Source organism: Eschscholzia californica, unplaced genomic scaffold (assembly GCF_041429995.1).
Source record: "Eschscholzia californica isolate CP2 unplaced genomic scaffold, dmEscCali1.0.p SCAF_4, whole genome shotgun sequence".
Lineage (NCBI taxonomy): Eukaryota > Viridiplantae > Streptophyta > Magnoliopsida > Ranunculales > Papaveraceae > Eschscholzia > Eschscholzia californica.
The window spans coordinates 7,815,002-7,831,638 of record NW_028238461.1 but is presented as its reverse complement, the minus strand read 5'-3'; the positions used below and the strand labels follow the sequence as shown (position 1 = coordinate 7,831,638).

Below are 16,637 nucleotides of genomic sequence, written 5' to 3'. Positions count from 1 at the left end.
AAGAAAGAAGAAAGAAGAAGAAGAGAGAAGAAAGAAGAGAGAACTAGTTGAGGTCGCCGAAATCCGGTGGAGGTCAGCGGCATTAATGGTGGAAGTTGCTGGAATTTGGTGGAGGTCGCCGAAATTTTAGTTAAGGTAAGAGGAGGAGAAGAAGAAAGAATAAAGAATTGAAAGGGTGATGTTTGGAAGAAACAAAAAAATGTGTTTCCACCCAAAATTTATTGCCCCGGAAACTTTACTTGTTCCCCGAAACACTGGCCAAGAAATTTGTAGCTTCGCTATTGCGCTTATTTGCGCGCCCCCAACAAAACCCTTGGTGGGCCACCCCCTGCCTGACTCCCACCCCTCACCCATGGATACCCTAAAAATTTGTTGCAAGGGAGAAAGAACGGTTGGTATAACCACACCAACATGTACAATGTAACATATGGGGAGAGAAAGAAAAACCTAATAACAAATAAGTCATTTTACTCTTTCCTTTCATTTAAATATATAGTAAATCTATTATATAAAACAGAAGGGAAAATGATGACTGGGACAAACATCCTTTTTTAATAAAAGATATTGTTTTGAAGCCCTTCTCAAAATTTATAAAATAGTTCTTCGTAGAAATAAAGTTACCTATTTAAAAGAACAATAATCGTTTCCTTCTTAGAAATAAAATAACTAATTTAAGAAAAAAAAGAAACAAAATAAATTTCAAGGACTAAAAAAAGAAATTAAAATCTCTCTCACTCAATAAAATAATAACTAATTTAAGAGGGAATAATACAAAAAAATAATAACTAATAAAAATCTCTTTCTCTCAATAAAATATCTATGTAATAAAACAGAAGGGAAAACGATGACTGGGACAAACACCTTTTTTTAATAAAGGATATTGTCTAGAAACCTTCTCAAAGTTTAAAATACAGCCCTTCGTAGAAATAAAGTTACCTATTAAAAAATAATAATCTTTTCCTTCTTACAAAAAAAATCACTAATTTAAGAAAAAAAAAGGGTTAATTCCGTTTTGGCCCCCGATTTGTGACCAACTCGCCGTTTTGGCCCCTATAAGTGTCCGGCAGTTCGTTTTGGCCCCAACATATTTTTGTAAGCTTCTCCATTATACCCTTATGGCAATTCTGTAAATTAAATGTATTTTCTTTCTCTTTGTCCACCTCACTAAGCAATTGCCACGTCATATTCGTCCACATAAGGTCGCCGGAAAATGTCGCCGGCGACATCATTTCCGGCGACCACCATTTTTTTTTTTTTTTTTAACTTCTTCTTCTCCAACCATCTCCTTCTTCTTCTCCAACCATCTCCTTCCTTCTTCTTCTCTCTCTCTCCTTCCTCTTCTCTCTCTCTCTCCTTCTTCTTCTCTCTCTCCTTCTTCTTCTATCTCTCTTCCCCTCTTCTCTCTCTCTCCCCCTCTTCTCTCTCTGTTAGGTTTCCGGCGAAGGGAACGATATCCCTAGGATTTTTCATATTTGTAATAGGAGTTTTTGGTTAGTGACAGAGCTACATTGTTTTGGTACAAATGATTTAGTCGGCGATTAGGGGATATCGAAATGCTTCCAAATATTAGAAGTTTGGCGTGGATATGTGGATATCGAGTTCTTCCTGCAAGTTTCTGAAAACAACAAAGGAAATTTTAGGTTTTGGTTATTTCTTCACTACTTTGGTCTATTTTGGTTAATTTCCAGTTATGGATTAGTTTATTGAAGAGTTTTCCACATGATTAAGTAAATTTGGAATTTCAAGAGTTTCAATTCCTTTTGCCTTTCATATTAATCTTGTTTCTAGGTTAGGTTAAAGATTGTGGTTTCAATTTGATTCTGTTTTTAGGAAATTACCAGTGACATTTAAAAAACAAATAAGAACTATTTATGCTAAGCAGTCTGGTATTAAATTTTGTATTCAGGCAGTTTGGGTTTTAAGTTTTGCTGCGATCACAAAATTTGTAGATTGTATGTGGTTTCCCTCGAACTAGAAGAAACCTTGATGGTTGCGAATTATTGTCTTCATTGCTAATTAGATTTTAAATTGTATTCGAACTATATTACCATACTTGTTGATCATAACTGCTTCGTTTATTCTTAGAATTTGATTATGTGAATTCAATAGAGCATTATCTAGAATAGACGCTGAAAGTGAGTCATAAAAGAAAAATCCCACCAAGCAAGAGAACCAACAGATGATTAAAAATTAACAATTCAAGGATGAACATGAAGATGTAGATAAACAGGAGAACCAACCGACCATTGTTACTGATTTCGCAAATATGCTAACGTTTTGTTATCTTCCCTTAGATTTGCATTAATATCATATCAGGCATTTTGAGAATTGGTTGGCCTTAAAATTTTCTATCCGGTTATTTCAGGTGTCAGGATTATATAATTTTATCCGCAATTTTACCTTCAAATGGAATATTCTTTGCAGACTTACCCTTGAGTGGAGTGCTAAGAGAGTAAGAGTTACAGCTTACAAAAATTTATCATCATTATGGTATCTTAAATATGAACTAATCATATTTAAAACTTTAAGTTTTGACTACTCAAATGGACTTCCTTTACTAACAATTTGACAATAGATTTAAACTTCAGTGTTTACTTTGTTCGCTTTTCACCATATTGTTTTTTACTTATATGTCGCTTTGATTTAGGTTGGATGGATTTATGGTTCCTTATTGAATATATCTTAACAGGTTTTAAGATGCATTTCCACGGATGGAGGTTCACTTATTGCATCCCTTGCAAGACTACATTCTTGGAATTGAACCAAGTCCTTCCCGAGATACTTGGTTCTGTTGATATTTTCTTCAGCGGAAATTACCTTCTCTAGAATGGTTTCTGGATGGACTTAAACGTCTCGAGATATTCCCTTGTACAAATGCCACCGTATACCAATGAATTTCGATTCCTTCATCCGCATATACCTTACCACCTATCTGTCTCTCTAAGGTAAAATTTATCACTCCGGGTCCGGGGGTATGACATTAGCCAAGTACTTTCATGTTTTTACCGCTTTCCTTTAGTCTCCCTAAATATAAATCTAAAGTACTTTAAATGTTATTTTTCTTTTCTTTAGTTAAGCAACATCGCTAGCTTACGGTTTTTATCACTCTTCATATGTAAATTCATGCTCTAGATATAAAATATCATATCACACTTTAAGTGGGTTGTCTAGATGCTCTAGATATAGAATATTATATCGAAACCCAAGTTTTTTTTTAGTGGAGGGAAGTATTTATATAATGAAATTTTGATATTATCCAATTTTTAAAAAAAGAGAATTTTGTAACCTTTAAAAAAAACAGGAAATGCTTCAACTTCCAAAATATAAATAGAATTTCAAACTCTTTTGCTTTTTTCTCTTTTTTAGCACAGAAAACAGAGAGATGCTTAGACTTAATGCTGCATGTAGTCTGCAGGTCGCAACTGGTAGGCAACAAACAATGTTATTCCACAACTCTGGTTCTTGGATACTCTAGGGAAGCAAGTTACCATTTCCGCACTCATTTCAGGTCAAGGCGTTGAGAGACGAGACAAATGGAGGTGCACGTGGATTTACTGGAAGAAACTGGGTACCTGATATTGAAATTGAAGTTCCTTTCGAGCACAGACCGGTCTGTATTTTGTTAAGTTGTATATATTTGATAACCTCAATCTTGAAGTTCTGCATCATGTTCTTTATATTATTGGGTGTTCATGCTTTTGATCTTGGCTTTGATAACAGGTAAATGAATACTCATCTCTTAAAAATGAACCATTATATTCTTGGGGCGAACTTAGTCCAAGATCGTCTTTCTTACGTCTAGGAAACCTCTGGTTGATCACCTTCACAGTTTTAGGTGGCCCAATTGCAGCTCAATGCTGGCATGGTGCTCTAGCTTACGGCCACCAAACTCAAACCGTCAGTAACTAATTTCTCAACATCAGATCCTGGTTCCCCTGAGGACTGATACGTTAGATTCCATAGGTACAAGCTCCTTATGACTGCTCTATTTTAAACTTCAACTTGCCTTCACCTCCTCGACACCATTTCATCCCTTGCCACGCCGGTGCAAGATTTCCTTCAGACAAGCTTCGCTTCAAAACAGAACCACTTGAAAAGTGCACCTTCAGAGCTCACTTTTGGGATGCTGATATCAGGTGGAAGGAATAGTTCCTTGCAATTACACTCTCTTTCTCAAGCAGCCAACTCTGTATTGTCTTTACACAAGTTTCTTGCACCAACGGAGAATGTTAAACACTTTTGCTTCGACATTATCTTTAATTGTTTAAGTGGAAGTATTTATATAATGAAATTTTGTTGTTTATCTCTGTTGGTACGACATTGGCCAAGTACTTTCATGTTTTTACCGCTTTCCTTCAGTCTCCCAAAATCTGAACCTAAAGTACTTTAAATTATGTTTTCCTTTTCTTTAGTTAAGCAACATCGGTAGCGTATGGATTTTATCACTCTTCATATGTAAATTCATGCTCCAAATATAGAATATCATATCACACTTTAAGTGGGTTAGTCCTGATGCTTACATCTTTATGAGGTTTATTGTTTTCTTGGTAGTGGATCACATTATTTTTATAACAAAAGAGAAAATCAAACAATTTTGGGAGTGACATCAAAAATTTCGTAGAAACGGTGTGTTTCTCATTAAGCAAACTTCATTTGATCTAGAAAGATTATAACAGTTTAAATTATTTCCCTAAAATTTCATGAACTTATCCTGTGCTTTGATAGTTTCTTTTGTTCCGGAAAATATATTGTTGCATTTATGAATGCTTACAATTTTGTCGTAACAAATTTTGTTGTTTATTGTACTGTTTTTTTTCTTTTTCAATATGAATCTTTTACTCATTTTTTGCTTGTAGGTATGCCAGTAGCATATTGGTGAGATAAAAAAATACGAAGGATGCCTACAATGTGTAGATTTGATGAGTGTAAGATCGTAACACTACTATATCTCTATTTCATTGGTACAATTATTCATGTCATAGGCAACTCAAACTGCATATGACCATACATCCTCAAGATGCACAAGCATTTTACAGGACAAACTTAATTGTCTAAAATCCTTGAACCTTTAAAAAATGCTAATTCATTTGTGATCCGTGTATTTTGTGAATTTAAGTTTTCTGGGTAATTTGAAAAAGTTGCACGTTTCTCATTTTAGAAAAGTGTGAGTGTTGCTGTCTTTGCAAAATTTCGATAAGAAGGAAGAAGGCATACCATAAACGTTTCAGATATTTCGACATGATATTTATTGCACTTAAGTTGAATAATATAATGTCAACTAATTCAGATCTCTACATAGTGATGAAAACCAAAGCCATACTATGTGTGAGGATCCATTTAGGTCTGAATGTCACACCCTGACTTAGAGAAACATATTTATGAATATCCTTTGTATTAGCAGATCTATCTGTTTTTTGTTTCAAATTAAAGAATGTCAATCAAAGGAGCGCTAAAAACATATATTTTTTCTGATATTTGTGAAAATATAGCGAGATTTAGCAAGTTATTTATTTTTTTGTCTATGTAGTTAACAAATTATAAATCAGTTGGAGAAATGCAAAATTCATACAACTTAATTATTCTCAACACCTAATGCAGTCCACAACTTAACTATTTATTAGTTCACAAGGAAGTTATTCGAATACAACAATATATATAAAATAAATTAATCTCTCAAAGGTTATCTTTTCATCAAAAAGTATTTACTCGCAAGTTTTGTCTAGCACACGTAAAGTGCGTAAAGAAACAGTCCGTGCCGGAAGTACGGGTCATACCTAGTTATTTAACAAGGGAAGCTTTCTGAGGCACAATTTGAACCGGATTTACTAGCAAAGACAAGACATGGTTTATGCTATTTGAATTTTCAGCTCCAATCCCATCACCATCCTCGTAAATAAACATACATGTTCTTGCAAAATTGAAGGCAATATTAATAAACCCAAGATCAAATGTCGAATCCAACATAGACCCATTCATCTCCTTCCACGCATCTAACATTAATCGCCTTACGTGTCCACGAGCATCTTTTTCTGAACTACCTGTTTCTCTCATGTAGCAATATATCGATGACGCCACATCACCTCTTTGGATCTCCGCCTAATACAAATACATGTGTTGGACTTTTTTCATTATTTTGCAAACAATTAAAAAACACAACATTAGATCTTAGATAGTCATATTTCAAAATCCTCCGAATTAACTCGTTCGCATTGCCCTATTAGAGTAGAGGCTATCTAACCATTCATTCCTCTTCTTTCCCCGACTATTGTAGGAGGGAAAGACCACACCACTCTCATACTCTGTATAAGGCTATTCTCGTCCAAGAGACTTGTGATTTCAGGTCTATTTGAATTAGACACAAACAACTACGAAAATAAAAGTCCACTATCCAATATAAATAACAGTGCGTTTGGGTGCAGAAAACTAACGTATGATTCGGTGGAAATCATGATTTACTAGTCCACTTCGCAATTTTAAATCCTAGGATTCTTACGGTTTCATGAATCTCAATTTTATAAAAGATCAAAAGCCCAGTTTGCTCTCTAAAATTTGTCATGATTTTGGATTGTTGTACCTAAATTTCAAACTTAAAATAACTAAAAAAGTCTTTTTTTTAAAACATGATTTGAAAAAACTGTTTATTTAAATACGTTTTTCCTAAAAAAAAATATTTTTTTCAAAAAATAGAAAAGAAAATAATTCGAAAACTTGTTTTCTTTTACAGTACATTTTTTAAAACCGTTTTTCAAAATCAGTTTAAAAATAAATTATTTTTTCCAACAAGAAAATATTTAAATAATTATAAATCCTAAGATTTTGCTTGATTACCAAATAGACCAAGCAAAATCATAGGGATTCACGAATCCTAGGAATTTATGAGTCTGTCATCCAAATACACTTTAAAGTTATTGTTGCATCTTCTTCCAAATTTTGTTTTGAGGGTGCGCTAGATACACTTTTGGGACACACCTTTAAAATAAACCTATGGGCTATGGGTAACATTTTTGAGCAAAATACAACTGAGTTTCTTACCGCTGAAGTCGCGAGATCGTTGGATAATCGACATAGCATTGATGCACAATATAGAAGGTTGTGATTGCATTCTATTGCTTGAAGTTCATCACTTTTGATGTTCTGCTTTGTGGCAAAGAAAGCATGGATAAGGAAGACAGAACCAGATGATGAAATCCAACCATTGTCAAGATATTCCTTGAGAGATGGTGTGTATCCTTCCTTACACCATTTTGCTTCTATCAGCATTGCTCTTATAAAATTGGCCCACTAATTTAAACACAAAATTGTCACTAATTAGCTAATTGCCCCCATTAATGCTGGAAGCCTTGAATCATTTAGAGTGTGATTAAATAGTCTTGATTAATATTTCAATGGCAAAGTTTGTACTCTTGATTTTAAATAATTGAGATTTTCAAAAATTGTTTATTGATGGCGGAACCATTAAGAATATTTTAATGGCACAAAATAGTCTTGATTAAGATGAGGCGACATCAATATTTGAGTAAAAGTCTAAGTGTATGGGACGAGAAAATTATTTCTTTTAAAAAAGACAATAGATAAGTGTTTACCGATTTGGTTAAGTATGGAAGGATATTTGAGCCTTCAATCCTTAAATAATCCAAAGCTATATTGTTGATTGTGTTGTAAAGACCTAAGAAACATATTTTCATGCAGTGTGGTAGCTTCTCAATGGCCTTCACATCCCACCTTCAAAACCATTACACCATTTTAAATATCAGATAAACACTTCTAAGCAAATTCAAACACTCCTCGCCACGTTATTTCGACAAATTCCTCCGTCAAAAAATTTCCTGATTCTAGCATTTCCCTTCTTTTTAATAAGGTATGGAAGTACAAAAATGATGAGGGCCAGGGTTGCATAATTATTATAGTTATATTATGTTTAAACAAAAATAGTGGTCTCATATAGAAGCTAAGCAAAAGTACATATTAACCCTTCTACATATATATATATATATATATATATATATATATATATATATATAGGTGAGTCTTACCTCTCAACTGCAGTGGTAAATAGCTCAAGCTCATCTAAAGAACCATATACGTCGAAAATGTCATCAATCATCAGTACAAAGTTCATAACTTGTGTAAGCCATTTCCTACAACGAGCATGTTGAGGCTCTGCAGAAATCCCTATACTGAATAAAAACTAATAACTAATCGGTCTCTTGCAAAATTCAATTCCGAAGCCAGACCAAGATCACTCCACCACCTGAAAATGAGAAAAAAGCAAACACAGTTTAAAACTCATAATTATAGGAAGGAAAATGTTAAGGACCACTCAAATTATGAAGCCCTGCCAACAACTGAACAACTCAGTTGGTAAGGCATGTACTCTGAAATCCTGGAGGTCCCAAATTTGATTCACAGCGGAAGTAGAATCCATGATTTATTAAACTTTGGTATTTAAGGGTATAAAAAATGGTGCATGGGGTAGTTAGTATGGCCTTTAAGAGTTAATTAAATTGGTTAATGACTGTTATGAGCATATTGCACCATTGATGTATGAAAGCTATGAATGTAATCATGTTACTTCAAAAAAAAAAATTTGTAAACCTGCCTCGACATTTTTGTAAGATCCGCTTGGTGTGTTGTTTGAACTTGGTTGAAATTTAGTTTAGCCAATTCAAGAAGAGCAGAATTGAAGTGTCTTTCATTCTCATAATCATCTATAAACCATCTAGCTTCTGCTCTTTGCATCCTCCAATGCAATGGGATCTCTAAAGAATGCCTCACTTGATTGGCAAGGTTTAAAGGAAGTATCTTTCCTCCTTCAAGAAGATCTTTGAGATCTCTTGTCACCAAGACTCTGGTCTCCTCCAAGTTGTTTTCCCCATTGCAAACAAGGTGTAGAGCTTCATATAGACTCAAAATTCCCTTGACATCCTTACTTACTGATTCCTTTAAACCATCTTTCGCACTTACGAAACAACTAAAAACATCTGCAACTCATCAAAACAAGTCCATGTTGGTTATTTTCTTTTTGGCCAAAACCAGTGATTCTTTAATGCTACTTTTTTTCTTTTAGTCACCTGATCTAGCCAAATACAGTGGCGAGGCTATCAAGGGACAAGTGGGGGGCACATGCCCCCACAACCCAAAAAATGGTTCCCCTTATTAATACTCTTAGCCAAATGATTTCCCTTACTACTTATACTTGTGTGGTGCCTAAGTTTAAGATGAGTTCAAAAGTGAGTTCTTATTTACTTTTAAGTCCAATTAGTGAAGTAACCAATATCTTCTAAAAATTTGGTAAACCTACAACTAAGCATATGAATGGACGTGCTTAGAGGTGGGCCAATTCTCAATTCTCCAAGCCTCCGATAATCAAGTCCACAAGTCAATCTAAAGAATACGAGCGGTTTGAACTGAAGGGCCTAATTTCTTTAGCTACTCATTTGTTCTTGACTGATTTAGTTAGTACTTTTTTTTTGCTATTTAAATAATTAAAATGAAAATGAAACAATTACACAATCACTATGTTGGGGTTTTAATATCTCTTTTTTACCACGAAAATCTGAGGCATTCAAATCCAGACATTTGAGAGTCCACGAAAGTCTGAGGCATTCAAATCCAGACATTTGAGAGTCTATGAAAGTCCGATGCATTCGATTGTAGAAGAATGGATTTTAAATTTTGCCCAAAGTTTATTACATTCCCAACTAATTGTCCCTGTCTTGAATATCTCACCATTAAACAAGTCGATTCCAAGCTATTGAATATCACAAACTTCACTTCTCTGGAATACCTTCATATAATAGTGGATGTTCCACAACTTGGGTTTCTGCCACGCCAGATATTACATCCTACACTTAGGCATCTTTTTTTTTTGTTGAAGATACACTTAGGCATCTGATCATTAGAGAATGTCGTAATTTCCAAGGTTTCCTTCCACATATACAAGACATTGATTTACAAGCCCTCCAGAGGTCATGCAATATAAAGATTGAATGGTTGCATCCTGAATCTGATACTACAAAGAAGGTTATGTTGAGGCACCTATAAAATTTAAAGGTCGCCGGCCGGAAGTTTGGCCTGCCGGCGACCCCGCCGGAGAAGATGATGATGTCGCGTGGTCAACATCACAGTTTGACCTAACGGCGTTAACTTTTGCCGTTAGGTCAAATATTGATGAAGGAGGTGCTCTTTTGTAGAGGGGGCCCTATAACCAAATGGGTTATAATGAGGGGCGCTTTTAGCGAGGAGGCCTTTTAACAAAAACGGGGGGGCCTTTTAAAATTTCCCTTTTCTTTATTAAGCGCAGTGGGCGTGATATGCAACTAATGACACAAAGCCAAAAACAGAAAACATAGAATTCCGTTTGTTTCAAAGTTCTGTTGTTCATTTTGAGGTTTCATCCACCCATTATGTCCATCTAATGATTTAGTAATAAGAATTCTAACAATTTCCCTTTAACTGATCAGAGAGTATTATTTTTTCTTATTAGAGAAGACATATGCTTTTCGTTGTTCATGTTGGTTGCTATAACACATTGTATTCGACTTTACAAGATAGAGTGCCATAGCACAGTTTTTTCACAGTTTTTCCAAATACACTGTTTTAATGTCCGCATCTAAGTAGCTTTACAAGATAATAGAGAGCCTGTCACCACATCTTCCACAACTAAGGATTACACTGCAGTGTTAGGTACAAAGAAGCTACTTGGAGCTTGAAGATCAACTCCATCGTCCCATTAAGTAGTCCTCCAGAGAATGATGATTGTTTGGTTCAAAACTGCTGAATGATGTAGTAGTAGTAGTAGTAGTCATTCAAATCTAACAAAGCAAGATGTGATTCCACACTTTGAATCTGGCATATACTCCATCTCCTTCTTGGTCTTCATTTGCTTCTTTAAGATTCCTCAACTGACAAATCGTCCATTCCTCGATATCTTTCTCCCCATGTAAAAGCTTCACTATCTGCAAATTCATCAACACAAAGCAAATAACAATTACTATGTCAATATATTTCGAGAAAAACCATTCAATCTACCAAAGTAGAAACTGAAATAGATCGAACCATTTTCATTTCGGGTGTTAGTCAGAGTCGTTTTTGAAATGCAAAGAGTCACAGCTTATTGGATACTTTTGAGGGTTAACTATCATCTAGAAAATCATATCGCATTATACATCGATCTCATTGTTTTCTACTAATAAGGAGTAACAAACAATTCAAGAAAGGTATGTTCATATATAATGAGTATATATGTAAGCAGTAAAGAAGAATGAAAGGGAAATGGCTGAACAGGAAGAAGGAAGAAGATGAAGTTAACAACCTTAACTACCATTTGATATAAGCACTCTCATCCTTAGTCTGTGGCACTCGAGTTTATATGAAGGAGCACACGTGAAGAGGGTGCCAATAACCAAAAGCTTAGGTTTGACTAATTGAAGATTAGTTAGTTAACTTTCTGTTAAGTGATTACTTTCTCTCTCTAAAACTGAATTGAGTATATAAGTGAGATGCTATTTGTAATTCGATTATGACATTAAGTTGAGAAGTGAATAACAAATTGCATCTTCAAGAAACTTATCGTTTTCATGGTATCAGAGCCAAAACCCTAAATCGATTTTCAATATCAAATTGAAATCAAGAACAACGAAGGAAGCTGATCTTCTGCAAATCAAAGAATCAGAGATATAGTCTTCTTAATCATCATCAACAAAACAACTTCAACCATTGAAAGATGAATTCGAATCAAAATCAGGTAGCTTATAATCCAAATCTCACGAATTTGATTTCTGCTAGATTAGATGGATCGAACTTTCTGGTTTGGAAAGATCAGGTAGAAAATGCCTTGATTGGAAACGACCTAGTGTGCTACATTGATGGCACCTATAGTGAACCCCCTCAGTTAACTGTAGTGGATGGAAGAGATGTAGCAAACCCAGCTTATCTCCAATGGCGGAAAACTGACAGTTTTGTCAAATCTTGTATAAAAGCAACGATTACACATTCGATTGCTTCTGATATTCTAGGGTTAAAAACTTCTAGAGATATATGGTGTTATTTAGAAATGGTGTTTCTTCAAGAATTTGAGGCACAAAAGTCATCACTGAGAAATAAACTTCAAAATTTTAAAAAGGGGTCATCTTCCATATCTGAATATCTGAGTAAAATAAAGAATCTTGCTGATTCACTTGTAGCTGTGAATGATAAGGTTAGTGAGTCTGAACTAACAAGAATAGTTCTTCAAGGATTAGGCAAAGAATACTCTCAATTTGTAATCACTATACAAAATAGAGAGGGTACTCTAACCTTTGGGGAATTAAGGAGTAGACTAACTCACCATGAACAATGGTTGAAAGAGCAAGAATTGAATGATGATCTAAGTGAATCATACTTTGTGAAAAAATTCAACAAGAACACTACAAGATCATCACCTATGAGATTTTCTAATCAAACCCAGAATGTTGAATATGGTAAGACACCTTTTAGATCCAATGTGAGGCCTTCTCCTCAAACAAGAAATGTTTTCTTTGATTTCACCACAGTACCTTGTGGGATATGCTATAAATGGGGTCATACAGCTAGACAGTGTAGGTTGAGGTTCAAAGACTTCTCCTCAGAAGCTTCAAAGTCAGCAAATAGGAATTTTGCTAATCTCCATCTTCAAGAAATTGAAGATGAAGAAGAAGAAGAAGAACTAGACTCTCAAGAAATAGAAGAAGAACAAGCTCATTATGGTGCTGAGATAGAAGAGCACACACAAGATAATGAGAAAGCTTATTTGTCTTCAAAATCTAAGGATAAAAGTTGGATAGCTGACACAGGAGCAACAAGCCACATGACACATACTCAAGAGAATTTGAATCATGTCACTCCCTATCAAGGTACAAATGGAGTTATGATTGGAGATGGGAAATGTCTAAACATTGTTAGTACAGGGCCAGCAAACCTAGCTACTGGTTCAAATACCTTTCATCTCAAAAAGGTTCTTCATGTTCCAACTATACAAAAGAACCTACTTTCCATCTCAAAATTCACAAAAGATAACTTCTGTAGTGTAGAATTCCTTCCATGGGGATTTCTAATCAGAGACCTATGGTCCAAAGAGATACTAGGAGAAGGTCCAATGGTACACAACTTGTATAGCATAAATTTCGAAATGGATCCCTATGCTATACCTAGAGAAGATGAAGAAATGGCCTGTTTAGCAAGAGGGACTGCTGAAACTTGGCATAATAGATTGGGACATACATCCCAAGAGATAATTTTGTTGCTAGATAGAGAGAAGAGGATCAAGGTTACATCTAAAAACTTCAAAGATGTCTGTTCCTCATGTCAATTGGGAAAAAGTCAGAGATTACCCTTTCCCACATCAGAAAGCTCTACTTCTGCTCCTCTTCAGTTGGTGCACTGTGATATTTGGGGTCCAGCACCTGTAACAACAAAGACAGGTATTAGATATTACATTCTGTTCCTTGATGATTATAGCAGGTTCTTTTGGGTTTATCCAATGAAGCTTAGATCAGAAAGTTTGAAATGCTTCCAGCATTTTCAAACACAAAATGAAAGGTTGTTCTCTTTGCCAATTAAGCAATTTCAGAGTGATGGTGCACCTGAACTTAGTAAAGGAGAGTTTCACTCTCATCTCACAAGATGTGGAATTGTTTTTCGAAGCTAATGTCCATACACACCTGAGCAAAATGGTAGAGCAGAGAGAAAGAATAGGCAAATTACATCTGTGGGTAACACTCTATTATTTCAAGCTTCTATGCCTAAGGAGTTCTGGTTTCATGCCTATGCCACTGCAACCTATATCATAAATAGAACTCCAAGTAAGCTTCTCTCTTACAAATCCCCATATGAATTGCTTTTTGGTAAACCACCTGACTATACTATGATTAGAGTATTTGGGTCTCTTTGTTACCCTTATTTAGGAAACACTAAGGATGATAAACTCAGCCCAAAATCATCCAAGTGTATATTCATTGGCTATAGCCCTACCCACAAAGGGTATAAGTGTCTAGACATTGAAACTAGAAAGGAGTATGTTTCTAGGCATGTGATATTTGATGAGTTTACCTTTCCTTATGCTACTGAAAATGTATCTTCTCACACAAGTCCAGAGAGAGACTCTTCTATGCCATATCAAGTTTTTCAATTACCCTCTCTCCCAGCTAATGTGGATATGTCTGCTCCATCCTACCATTCTACCTATTCATTAGAAGATCAAGTATATCCATCTTCTAGTGATTCAACAACAGAACCCATCACAACTTCAAACTCTGCACCTATTCTCTCACCCACTACACAACCAGAACAAGTGGAGTCTTCTTCACATGAACCTATATCCTCTTCACATGAACCTATACCCTATCCTAACTCACACCATATGCAGACAAGACTAAAGAGTGGCATTTTTAAACCAAAAACTATTCCAGACCATGTGGCACATTTCTCTACTCCTTATGCTTTTAGTTCTGTGCATACTCCTATGATGCTTTCTATAGCAGAACCATCTAGTTATAAAATAGCTATTAAGGATCCAAATTGGAAAAAGGCAATGGAAGAAGAATTTCAAGCCTTGCTCAAGAATGAGACATGGTCTCTCATACCCAAACACCCAGACATGAATGTCCTTGGCTGTAAGTGGGTTTTCAAGGTAAAGTACAACTCAGATGGAAGTCTACAGAGGTATAAGGCCAGGCTTGTAGCTCAAGGCTATAACCAACAAGAGGGTATTGACTATATGGAGACATTTAGCCCAGTGGTGAAGATTCAAACTATTAGAGTGGTTCTTACCTTAGCCATTTCTAAAAACTGGCCTATTCATCAACTAGATGTATCAAATGCCTTTCTTCATGGGCATCTAAGTGAAACAGTATATATGAAGCAACCACCAGGGTTTGCAAATCCCAATTTTCCTGAGTTTGTCTGTCACCTACACAAAGCTCTTTATGGGCTCAAACAAGCTCCTCGAGCTTGGTTTACTAGAATTGCTAAGTATCTTCAAAATTGGGGATTTCAAAAGAATGCATCTGATACTTCTATGTTTGTTTTTCAATCTTCTGGGCATATGATGGTTCTCCTCCTCTATGTGGATGATATCATCCTCACTGGTTCCTCCTCAGCCTTACTTGACAGGCTACTTTCTGCTTTGGCTAAAGAGTTTGCCATGAAAAAGCTTGGGAATCTCCATTATTTCTTGGGTATAGAAGTCAAGAGAACTGATTCCTCCTTACTCCTTACACAAACTAAGTACACAATTGAGCTCTTGGGTAAGTCAGGTCTTTCTGATTCTAAGCCTAGTTTGGTTCCTATTTCTGTTGGGAAGAGAGTCTCTAAGCTTGATGGAACACTCATTGATAACCCAATTTTCTATCGAAGTATGGTTGGGGGATTACAGTATGCTACATTAACTAGGTCTGATTTAACCTATAGTGTCAACTATTTGTCCCAATTTATGCATGAACCACGTACTACTCATTTGGTTCTGCTCAAGAAGGTTCTCAGATACTTGAAAGGTACAATTGGGGCTGGTATAACTATTCACTCAGGAGATGTGTCGATTCTAAGAGGATTTTCTGACTCAGATTGGGGAGGATGCCCTGATACTCGAAGGTCTACCAGTGGATACTGTATTTTTCTTGGCTCCTCTTTGGTGTCTTGGTCTTCTAAGAAGCAAGCTACTGTCTCCAGGTCATCTACTGAAGCAGAGTATCGAGCCCTCTCTTTGGCCACATCCGAGCTCTTATGGTTGTCTTATCTACTTGAAGAACTTGGGATTAAGGTCACTGTTCCCTTCACACTCTCCTGTGACAATATGGGAGCTAAATACCTTGCTTCAAATCCAGTATTTCATGCTCGAACCAAACATATAGAGATTGACCATCACTTTCTCAGAGACCTTGTTACTAGTTCGACTTTGGAGATTCAATTTGTGGCATCTGAAGCAAATCTTGCTGATATATTTACAAAGGGTATTCTATCTTCTCAGTTCGATTACTTTAGGGGCAAACTCATGTTTCTTCCTTCACCGAATCATTCGTTTGAGGGGGGCTGTAAGCAGTAAAGAAGAATGAAAGGGAAATGGCTGAACAGGAAGAAGGAAGAAGATGAAGTTAACAACCTTAACTACCATTTGATATAAGCACTCTCATCCTTAGTCTGTGGCACTCGAGTTTATATGAAGGAGCACACGTGAAGAGGGTGCCAATAACCAAAAGCTTAGGTTTGACTAATTGAAGATTAGTTAGTTAACTTTCTGTTAAGTGATTACTTTCTCTCTCTAAAACTGAATTGAGTATATAAGTGAGATGCTATTTGTAATTCGATTATGACATTAAGTTGAGAAGTGAATAACAAATTGCATCTTCAAGAAACTTATCGTTTTCAATATACTTATGTGCATGCATTTCTTAATGATGAAAAGGGAGTATATATGCCAATTCTATTTTCTTCATACATCTTATTCTCTCCTCATCTTCTTTTTCAATCTCTTCTTTCAATCTCTCATAACATTCAAAATGAATCAAATTTATTTCATTCTATCTTCTTTTATTTGAGTTTATGAACAAATCACGTTTACTGATTACAACTTGACGTGGCTACTAGCTAATGTGAGTTATTAACAACATTACCTATTTACATCA

At 35.5% G+C, this 16,637-nt stretch overlaps 1 long non-coding RNA gene and 1 pseudogene across 2 annotated transcripts in view; one reads left to right on the top strand and one right to left on the bottom strand.

The window, feature by feature from the left end:
• Positions 1-1,494: 1,494 nt before the first annotated feature.
• LOC147542235 (uncharacterized) lies at positions 1,495-4,303 on the top strand. Its single transcript, XR_015223764.1, has 5 exons — positions 1,495-1,640; positions 2,366-2,452; positions 2,690-2,945; positions 3,409-3,610; positions 3,721-4,303. It is a non-coding gene; the product is annotated as an uncharacterized LOC147542235 (long non-coding RNA).
• Positions 4,304-5,595: 1,292 nt separating this feature from the next.
• LOC147542232 (terpene synthase 10-like) overlaps positions 5,596-16,637 on the bottom strand; it is a 52,136-nt pseudogene continuing 41,094 nt past the window's right edge. The window contains exons 3-7 of the transcript XR_015223762.1: positions 8,600-8,981; positions 8,034-8,251; positions 7,584-7,722; positions 7,033-7,281; positions 5,596-6,096 (exon numbers count right to left, since the gene is read on the bottom strand). The product of XR_015223762.1 is annotated as a terpene synthase 10-like (transcript). The remainder of the gene's footprint in view (positions 6,097-7,032; positions 7,282-7,583; positions 7,723-8,033; positions 8,252-8,599; positions 8,982-16,637) is intronic.